Source organism: Delphinus delphis, chromosome 10 (assembly GCF_949987515.2).
Source record: "Delphinus delphis chromosome 10, mDelDel1.2, whole genome shotgun sequence".
NCBI lineage: Eukaryota > Metazoa > Chordata > Mammalia > Artiodactyla > Delphinidae > Delphinus > Delphinus delphis.
Window position 1 is genome coordinate 56742564 of NC_082692.2, and position 9709 is coordinate 56752272.

General features: G+C 51.2%; 1 long non-coding RNA gene across 1 annotated transcript; it reads right to left on the reverse strand.

Annotated features, from left to right (window-relative positions):
• Window positions 1–2447: 2447 nt before the first annotated feature.
• LOC132432172 (uncharacterized) lies at window positions 2448–5391 on the reverse strand. The gene is made up of 3 exons (XR_009520852.1): window positions 5260–5391; window positions 3477–3623; window positions 2448–2860 (listed from the first exon to the last, which is right to left on the reverse strand). It is a non-coding gene; the product is annotated as an uncharacterized lncRNA (long non-coding RNA).
• Between the last annotated feature and the right edge of the window lie 4318 nt (window positions 5392–9709).

Consider the following 9709-nt stretch of genomic DNA (forward strand, 5'->3'; position numbering starts at 1 on the left):
TTTGTGGTGGTAAGATGTTCTGGAATTAGACAGTGGGGATGGTTGAAAACTTTGTGAATATACTAACAAAATACTGAATTATACACATTAAAAAAATAAGTAAAATTTTAAAACCAGAAAAAAAATTAGTAACACTAATCAGGTTATTGGCTGTTGAACCTGGATGTCAAACTGTCAGCTCCAGAGCAAACAAACTCCAACCCATCATCCAGGGTGCACACCAGAAAGACAAATACAGATACACAGTTCATTCTCGTATCAAGGTACGATACCTCTGGGACTTCCCTGGTGGCGCAGTGCTTGAGAGTCCACCTGCCGATGCAGGGGACACGGGTTCGTGCCCCGGTCCGGGAAGATCCCACGTGCCGCGGAGCGGCTGGGCCCGTGAGCCATGGCCGCTGAGCCTGCGCGTCCGGAGACTGTGCTCCGCAACGGGAGAGGCCACAGCAGTGAGAGGCCCGTGTACCGCAAAAAAAAAAAAAAAAAAAGATACGATACCTCTGAAATGAGTGAAGAGACACAGTGAACACTTCCTCATCTTCTTAGGTGGAGACACGTGTCTCTCTGCTTTTTGAAAAATGACAAACCTTCCTCTTAGACAAACATCTCATTGTGTCCCGTGGTCTCCTGCAGGCACATCTGTTGAGAGTAAGAGGGTCTGGGTCAGCACCAAGCATCTTTATGTATCCAGCAGGCATCTGGATGGGAGGCTGGGTCCCCTCAGGACAACGTCTGCTTTGAGATGGACCTCTTCTTGCCCTATTCGTGAACTGCTCAGGGAGGCCCGGCCACCAGCTCTCAGCAGCCTTCACGTCTGGCCTTGGCAGGGTGCCTGACTCACATATGTGAACACACCCTGCAGAGCCTTGAATGGTCTTCATCTTCCTCACAGGTAGAATAATGGGGTCAGATTTGATCATGGAGTTGTGAAGAGTGTCCCAGGGAGCATCACCTTCAGAGGGGTAGGAGGTGAGACTTGGGGAGTGCTATTAGACACTGGAAAACAGGCTCCTCGTCCACAGGACCTCTCCGGGGCTTTAACGTGCTGAAGGGGGAGGCAGGATGCTTATATGGATTAAGAGCCAAAACCTGGGGTCACACAGTGATTTGGGCATTCATTAGCTGTGTGACCTTGGGCAAATGACCCAACCTCTCTGAGCCTTAGTTTCCTCACCTCTAAAATGAGAGTAACAAGAGTACCTCCCTTCCCAGTGAGGCTGGGAGGCTTCAATGTATCAAAGTGGGGCAGTCAATTACCATTCTGTGACTCACAGCTTGGCCTTGGCCCTTGTGGGAGCTCAGAAAGCACAGCAAATTGTGCCCTGTTGGATATGAAGGAGTTTTCCAGGGACAGGGGAAGGGGGAGGGAATCCAAGGCAAAGGGAAAAGCAGGCACAAAAGTGTGGAGGCACGACAGGCCGTGCTGGCCTCGAGAACTGCTGAGATGCAGATGTGTGGGTGACTCAGGCACGGTGAGTGGGGGAGGGAAGGAGGCAGCAAGGGAGCAGCTGGAGAGGGGGCTGGGCCACAGCGAAGTCACTGGGAGTCACAGAACAGCTCTGGAGAGCATCCGGCCACTGCCACGAGTAATGGAGGAGAGCAATGAAGGTGCTATGTGCATGGGGAGGAGGGGCCAGCTGGACACGACCCTTCTCTCCCCCAGCCTCGTGGCTAAGAAGGCCCTCTCTCCTGCAGGGGATGTGAAAGGAGACCTCCTGGGGCCGGAAGTCAGGCTCAGGAGAGCTGAGAGGGCTCTCAGCCAGCCAGGGGAGCCCCGGGGAACTGGGGCAGGTGAGCATCGCACTTGAAGCTATGCACGGGGAGAGGGTGCAGGCAGCAAACAGACTGTTTTGAACTAGGAATTAGATTCACGTGGAGTAAGATACAAAAATGTCATGGGACCAAAAGGCAGAAGAGGTAACATGAGGGGGTGGGAGCAACCTCTGGGCCAGTTTCCTTTCCTAATAAGTAAAATAAAACTAGGCCCCCAAAGTGAGGTCAAGCTTTTCTCCTTGGGACCAAGAGAATGGACACATGCTCCTGAATTTGAAGAGCGCCAGCCTGCGTGAAGTCAGGAAGGAACCACGCAGGCAGAGAGCAGTCAGGCCGCAGGTCTAGAAGCGGAGGAGTTTCAACTCCCCCTCCGGGAATTGCAGCTCACCCTGGCTGCTCTTACTCCAAAAACTTAGGAAAGAAAAAAAAGTAGGAAAGAATTAAGATTCCACTCCTGGCAGTTTTAACTTACAAAAAAGGTATTTATTTATCTAATTTTCCTTCTCTTGCCATAATCCAGAAGCATGACATATCAGTGTGAAGTTGTCGAAAGCCCCACCAGTCACTGATTCCAAAAGTCCATGACTGGCCTTTGTTAGGCAACAGGACTGCAGTTACAGCATGGTTTCAAGTCCATACAGGAAGCCCACCAACCCCAGGGTCTCCCACACCTGCCATGGCTCACTGGGTGGGTTGTGGAGCGTGAGAATCAACAGCACCGAGCAGACGGACCGAGAAGGCTTCGGGCAGAACACTGCTGCGAAGCCGGAGCTGTCCACCCGCAAGGCTGCTCGGTCACAGGCCTGGTTCCCTGGGAAGCATCTCTCTTTGGCCGAGGGTCAGAAGGCTGCACACCCAGATCGCCCTGAGAAGCAGTCCCCACACGCCAACCCGAGCCTGAGCCGCCATCGCTGTCTTTCCAGCGGGTCCGCCCAGCCCGCTGGTGCTACTGCTGCTTGTGTGGAAGAGCCTTCCTGGGTGGTGGGAGCTCCCTGTGGATCAGGGTGAGTCCGCAGAGGATGAGGAAGACTCCTCCCCACCACAAGACCTCCTGGCACTCTCCATACAACACAAAACCCAGGAAGGCCTGCAGGACAGAGACAGCTGTGAGGCTGGGCAGGCACGTGCCCACAGGATGCGACCACGATGGGTGGGCACCACCTGACTCCCCTGTGGCTGAGTGCCCTCCTAGGGTGGGAGGAGAGGTCTGGAGCTGGAAGTCTTGGGCCTGAAACCCATCTGTTACCTTCAGCGTATCTCACCTGGAGAAGTGGGGAGGGTACCTCCTCACAGCATCGGACCCAGCAAAGTGCACAAGAAAGCCCAGCAGAGGCCGGCCGCCAGGCCCAGCACACAGCTGGTCCACCAAGTCCTCCCTGCCTGGACTGCAGGGCTGAGTGGCTCAGCCCCACTGGGAGAGAAGAACCTCGACCCTCCACATCTCCTGCCTGAGTTCACAGACCCCTGAGCAGCAGCAAGCAAGTAGGCTTTTGACAGTTGCACTTCATCCCCATCTAACTTGAGAATTCCTCCAAGTTAGAGATTAGAGGGGCAGCCACCGGGAGTCAAGACACAGCCCAACCTCTGCTTCAGTTCCTGGCCCTTCTCCTATGTAGAAGCAGGGGTTGCCCAAGGACAACCCACCCAGAACCCTCCCAGAGCCCAGGTTTGGGACAGAGAAACTGTACGCTCAGGCTACTCACCGAGCTGAGGATATTTGAAAAAGTCACTGTGACAGATGCAATGGCTGAAGACATGGAGAAACTGAGGCCCCGGCTAAAGAACGTCCACATCAGAGAATTGGTGGTGGCCATCACAATAATGCCTAAGACGCAGAAGCCCACGTTCACCTGCAGGAGAAAGTGTCACTGCAGCCACGGCCAGCCCTGGGCAGCATGACCAGCAGACCCCCTCACAGCAGCCAGGGTCATGGTTACTGCTGGCAGCCGGGCCACCACAGCCTGGGGGTCCTCAGAGCTTTCCTGCACAGGGCTTCACTTAACCCTCAGCAGGGCGCACACCCACTTTACACCTGAAACAACCTCAGAGAAGACCCATACTTGGCCATCTTGCCAGCCATATGACCTTGGGCCGAGGTCAAATGTGAATTCCTATCCAGTTATTTTCTATTGAACACCAGTCTCTTACTGCCCCCACAGTGACCAAGGCTTGAAGTTCAATCCCGGAGGGCCAAGTACTTATTACTCGATATGAGGGATGAGTAAATCAGGGGCAGAGTCCTCACTTCCCGGGAGCAGGTAAAGCACGTATAAGTCCTGTCTCCCCGCCATGCTGTGAAGGCTGCATCCCCCTCGGGCCGGTCCCATTGGGCATTCTTGAGCTTCTACTCTGAGCCAGGCCCTCTGCGAATTGTTTTCAGTACATTTGCATGTGTTCCTTAACTTCATTTTACAGATAAAAATCCTGAGGCATTAAGTAACTTGCCTAAAGTGCCACAGCTGGGGGGAGCCGCCAGGATTCAAGCCCAGGCAGTGTGGCTCCTGGCTCCGAACCAGGACACAGCCATTCCTGGGGAAACCACACCTGGGACTATTTGAAGGGCGATCCCAAGCATCACTTGGAGAACGTGCAGATTTCTTTCTTTTTTAAAGGAGAGCCTTGAGAGAAGAGAGGACCTTCAGAAGCCTCCTACACAAAGGATATGCAGACCCCTTGCTTGGTTTTGAGTTTTAAACCTGCTGGCAGACAGAGCTGCTTCCTCTGGGGGGATGGTGTCCATCTAAACCTAATACTCTCATTTCTCATTAACAGTTTCCCAGCAACTGAATATATAGTGTCTTGAGGAAAGAGTGTCTCTGCGTGATTTACACAGAAGCACTGTATATGCCAGTGCCAGCCTGCTTACGTAAAGGCTTATGAAGGTCTGCTGCACAACTGAGAAGACTAGAAAAACCTCATGGCTCACAGTCACTCATCTTACTTTGGACCACTTACTCCAAGAATTACAGCCAGCAGGATACCAACCGCAAGCATGGCAGCTCCCACTGGGTTAGCCCTAAACAGGCTTACACCTAAAGAATCAGCCTGTCTACTGATTCTTAGGTCAGGGCCTAACCCTGGGTTGCAGATGCAATGAAACCTCTTTAACAAGCAGAAGTTGGTCTATGACTCGGGATGGAAGCGGCAAAGACGTACACCTTAGCAGACATGGGGAGGTAGTTCAGGAGTTCTCAGCATTGGGGGGAATGTCCAGAACATTTCTCTCAGTCAAAATGAGAGATAGAGAAGACTTCCCTGGTGGTCCAGTGGCTAAAACTCTCCCAATGCAGGGGGCCTGGGTTCAATCCCTGGCCCCGGGAACTAGCTCCCACGTGCCCCAACTAAAAAGATCCCACGCGCCCCAACTAAAAAGATCCCACGTGCCCCAACTAAGTCCCGGCATGGCCAAATAAATAAATATATATTTTTTAAAAAAGGTAGAGAGTGGATGTAGGAGGTGTGCATCTTCCCCAAAAGCGAACTAACCCAGTCGGAGAACGGATTTTAGGTGTCCCCAAACGCGGCGCCGCAGCGAGTTGGCCTGGGGAGGCGGAGGGAAGCCGGCGGAGGCGTCGGTGCAGGCGGCTGCGCACACACTGCCCCTCTCGGCCTGTGACATCCCACCTTGGAGCCCGCTGCGCCAGCCACGGACCCCCGGAGGAGCACACTCCGCGTAGGACTGCGGTCTCACGTGATGCGACGCTCACGTGGGTGCGGTGGCCAATAGAGGCTCCCCGAGGGCCTAGAGGGGCGGGGCCGCCGGCAGAGTCCTAGGCCTCCTTCTGCCGGCGTTGGCTCCTTTCCGCGTTAGGTTTAGGCTTTCCCTGGCGCAGACCTGGACCGATGTCCAAGGCTGATAGTGGCGGTGGTACTGTGGTTGCTGATGTAGACTAACTCTTCGTGGCCTAGCAGTTTCAATCCTTGTCATTAGGTGTGGGCCAACATCGGGTCCCCTGGGAATCTGTTTAACTCCCAGTTCCCGCCCCACACCCGTTGAAACAGAATCTACTTTTTAACAAGACCCCCATGGGAGCGACGTGCACCTTAGAGATACTTCGGCAGAGGGCGCCAGAGACCTGCAGACTCAGCAAGAAAGTGGGCTAGGGTTAGGGCTTCTGACAATTCAAAAGGCCCTGATGGATATATGCTCATTGCAAGAAATTTAGAAAGTATATTAGAAAATTTCATCCATAATCACTCCACTTAGATAATTGGGATTAACATTACTTCCAATTTCCAATGTACTTACTTTTAAAATGTTTTCGTTTAAGTAGTACGTTTCTTTGAAAATGAAGTGCTGTTCAAGTGTATAAAGGCCAATTACACTCTTCAGGAAAGTCAGTTATTACAGTACTTTTTCTACATGTATAGTTTTATATATAGCACACGTTAAAAAATAGTGCATATACCATGTATGGGACTATTTTTCTAAACATGATCTCACAGTGCACATACTGTCCAGCAGCATTGTTTTTTTCCATTCAGTAAGTTTTCATTTTAGTCCTTACGTGCCATCCTCTCACAACGTGGCTTTGTGGCTCCAGTGAAAGCATGGATAACCCTGATAACTCCTATTAAAATTTCAAACTGGCCAATTTTTGTAGTTGTGAAAAGCGAGGCTCTGAGAGGCACTGTGCCACTTTGCAAAGAGCTGTGTGAACCCCAGCGCAAAGATGATCCCATCAGAAAGCTCTTACCTTACTTGGAACCGACAGGAAATTGAGTGGTGCTGTGCTGGATCAACTGTGCCTGCTTTATAAGTTTTCTTAGAACAAATGATGCCTCTACTAGCATTAGAGGTTGAGCATCTCAGAGCCACCTCCTCCGTAAAGCAGACTCTGCTACTCCCCTACCTTTACACCACTCCTGTGGTTGTCTGTCTGCCTCCCTGCTAGCCTGTGAGCTCCTTGAGGGCAGGGACATGTTTCTTTCTTCTCTAGGTCCCCAGTGCCCAGCAAAGGGCCTTGTCCTGGTGATGATGGCTGAATTGCTACCATCCTTGGACACCCAGCTAGGAAGTAATTTCTGCCTCCTGGACAAAAGCTCCCATGTGCACACGTATCACCTGCTAGCAATCTTGTTAAAATGAAGATCCTGACTCAGGTCTGGAGCTGGATTAAGATTCTGCATTTCTAACAGGCTCCCAGATGGTGCTAACGCTGCAGGCGGCAGGGGGAGTCGGGGGTGGACAGGGGACACACCACACTGAGTAGCAAGTCTGTGATTAAAAGTTGCCCTCAGCACACTCACACGCCTTGCAACATACTTGCCTCCCTAACTGGGCTCCATCAGGCAGATGTTATGCATGTCTTCTCTTTGTTCTGCCACAGTGCCCAATATTGTGACCGGCTCCTGTCCTTGCTACGAAAGTTTGAGTGAACAGACTATGATTTGACTATAAAAGATAAAATTAAAGGGCTTCCCTGGTGGCGCAGTGGTTGAGAGTCCGCCTGCCGATGCAGGGGACACGGTTTCGTGCCCTGGTCCGGGAAGATCCCACATGCCGCGGAGCAGCTAGGCCCGTGAGCCATGGCCGCTGAGCCTGCGCGTCCGGAGCCTGTGCTCCACAACGGGAGAGGCCACAACAGTGAGAGGCCTGTGTACCGCAAAAAAAAAAAAAAAAAAAAAGATAAAATTAAAAAACTTACAGCACCATGGTTTTAACTAGAGCACCCTTAACTGGGAGTGTGAAGGGGAAGAAATACCTCATCCCACATTTATTTGATGGTATTTTTTTAATTAATTAATTTTATTTTTGGCTGTGTTGGGTCTTCGTTGCTGCACGCAGGCTTTCTCTAGTTGCGGCATTGTGGTGCGCAGGCTTCTCGTTGTGGTGGCTTCCCTTGTTGCGGAGCATGGGCTCTAGGCGCCCCGGCTTCAGCAGTTGCGGTTCACAGGCTCTAGAGCACAGGTTCAGTAGTTGTGGCGCACGGGCTTGGTTGCTCTGCAATATGTGGGATCTTCCAGACCAGGGCTCGAACCCGTGTCCCCTGCATTGGCAGGCGGATTCTTAACCACTGGGCCACCAGGGAAGTCCCCACATTTATTTAAAAAGCAATGAAAACAGACATCAAAGATGGCTTATGGACAAAAGATGACCTATCGAGTTCTGGGAGACCCATTCAGACTCTGCCTCAAATTTAGGGCCTAAAGTCACAAATTTAAGAGGCCTTAGGGGCCAAGGAAGGAATTTAAATGTGTGAAGTTCCCCACCCCCCTCCCCATGAGACAGGAGGGATGGGTGTGGCCTGTGATGACCTAGGGAGTAAATGTCTGTCTTGTCTCTTTTATGCCCTCTCTCCAACCTTACCTCAGTCTCTTCCTCCCTTCACTTTGATAGCAAAATATTAGCTCTCTGCACAGACACTCAATAGAAATACAGAGGCAGAGTTTTGGAGGAAAAAGAAAGAGTAGCTTTGTTCTTTGCCAAGCAAAGAGAGAACATAGCAGGCTGGCGCCTCAAGAACTCTGCCCTCCTCCCTGGGGAATCAGGAAATGTCTTATAGGTGGGGCTTGCAGTCTGGGGTAGGTGATAAGGATCAAAGTAGTGAAGGTCTTGCATTCTTCTTCTCTCTGCTTTATTTCAAAATGGTCACAGCTGGCGTCAGGCAGCCGGGTAATTGGGTCTGTTCATCTCTGAGTTATTGGCCCAGGACCTTCTTGCTGAAATGCAGAACACTCCAAGGGGTTATTTGTTACAAGGGAGTGTAGGGGGTGTATATACCAGGGGCAGGATGTAATTCACAGAGTCAGAGAGTCTTAAGAGGTTAGCTTTGTGAAGGACAAAGCTAATTACAGACACTACAGATCAGTAACAGTTAAAACAAAACTAGGATTGATTAACTCTTTCAGGCCAGTTTATGCTGCTTCTCTAGCCTGTTCATTGTTCCTTTATTTTCCTTGTTTGTCAGAAAATAAAAACCTCACTTCAACAAGACAAGGACACGGGCTTCTTTACGCTTCCAACTTGTGTCCGTTCTTTGCCCAGTTAAACAAATGAGCACATACGTACTCAGGATCAGGACTGTTCCAGGCAGCAGAATTGCCAGGATGACTAAGATCCCTGCACTCCTTGGGTTCTGGCTTTTTGTAAAACTTTCAGTTCTAGCTCCCTGTCCTTAGCTGGCCTAAAGCTTTATCTCCTTTTCCTTGCTGTGAGTGACGTTATGGGTTGAATTGTGCCCCCTAAAAAGATATTGAAGTCCTAATCCCCAGCACTTGTGAATGTGACCTTATATGGAAACGGAGTCATTGCAAATGCAGTCAAATTAAGATGAGATCATTAGGGTGGGCCCTAACCTGACTAGTGTTCTTAGAAAAGACAGATGGGAGAATGCCATGTGACCATGGAAACAGAGATTGGAGTGATGCAGCTAAAAACCAAGGAGGGCTTCCCTGGTGGCACAGTGGTTGAGAGCCCGCCTGCTGATGCAGGGGACACAGGTTCGTGCCCTGGTCTGGTAAGATCCCACATGCTGCGGAGCGGCTGGGCCCATGAGCCATGGCCGCTGAGCCTGCGCGTCCAGAGCCTGTGCTCCACAACGGAAGGGGCCCCAACAGTGAGAGGCTCGCGTACCGCAAAAAAAAAAAAAATGCAGAGTCAGGGGAGAGAGGAGGCCAAAGGGCACAGAAGATTTTTTTGTTTATGTATATATTTTTAAAAATTTATTATTTATTTTTGTCTGTGTTGGGTCTTCATTGCTGCACATGGGCTTTCTCTAGTTGTGGCGAGCAGCGGCTACTCTTTGTTGTGGTGGCTTCTCTTTGTTGAAACCACAGCCTCTAGGCAGACAGGCTTCAGTAGTTGTGGCACACAGGCTCATAGTTGTGGCTCGTGGACTCGAATGCAGGCTCAGTAGTTGTGGCGCGCGGGCTTAGTTGCTCCGCGGCACGTGGGATCTTCCCAGACCAGGGGTCAAACCTGTGTCCCCTGCAT